Raw genomic sequence first — 744 nt, forward strand, 5'->3', positions numbered from 1 at the left:
GAAGAAGAAGGTCATGGCTCGTATTGCCAGAACTATATACTTATATGGACATGTCCGAAAGAACAGATACCATATCCATATAAGTATATAGTTCTGGCAATACCGGCCATGACCTCCTTCTTCTGTGCGGCCGAACTCTTACGGATCTTGGTAAGAATGTCTTCCACGAGTAATGAGTGTGTTGGCGTGGGACACCACGAATGTTGTGTGTGGACACACAAGGTGAGAATGTGGGTCTCGCGGTAGGCGTGCGCGAGATAGTCCCTGCAGTCGCACTATCCTCCGTGCCGTCGATGGCTCAGATGGGTAGAGCGTCTGCCGTGTAAGCAGGAGATCCCGGGTTCGAGACCCGGCCGGGGCACACATTTTCACCTGTCTCCGTTAATATAGATCAACTCCCGTCAGCAGCTGAAGGTAATAATATAATTCTAATTTCGTTCTAGACGGCTACAGGTCATCAATGGTGTCGGTTCTTTCGGGCATGTCCGAAAGAACAGACACCATATCCATATATGATCACAATCCGTCATCAGATCTGCCACACTTTGCCACGTATCTTGCTTCATAGATTGGCCGACCTCCAAGTTTGTAATGAGGTGTGGACCCTCAGCAGTCTGTCGACCACTGATGTTTTCGTTCTCTTTCAACCACTTTCCGTAGATGCTCACGTCGCTACCAAGCGAGCAACCGAAGAGATTCACAGTTTCCAAAATGTTCGCTCCGATATGCCGAGTGCCCGCATTT

The 744-nt window shown here is 49.1% G+C and overlaps 1 non-coding gene across 1 annotated transcript; it reads left to right on the forward strand.

Moving 5' to 3' along the window:
• Positions 1 to 286: 286 nt before the first annotated feature.
• Trnat-ugu lies at positions 287 to 361 on the forward strand. Its single transcript has one exon. It is a non-coding gene; the product is annotated as a tRNA-Thr (tRNA).
• The last annotated feature ends 383 nt before the right edge of the window (positions 362 to 744 follow it).

The sequence above is a fragment of the Schistocerca piceifrons genome, chromosome 5, assembly GCF_021461385.2.
Source record: "Schistocerca piceifrons isolate TAMUIC-IGC-003096 chromosome 5, iqSchPice1.1, whole genome shotgun sequence".
NCBI classification, from domain to species: domain Eukaryota; kingdom Metazoa; phylum Arthropoda; class Insecta; order Orthoptera; family Acrididae; genus Schistocerca; species Schistocerca piceifrons.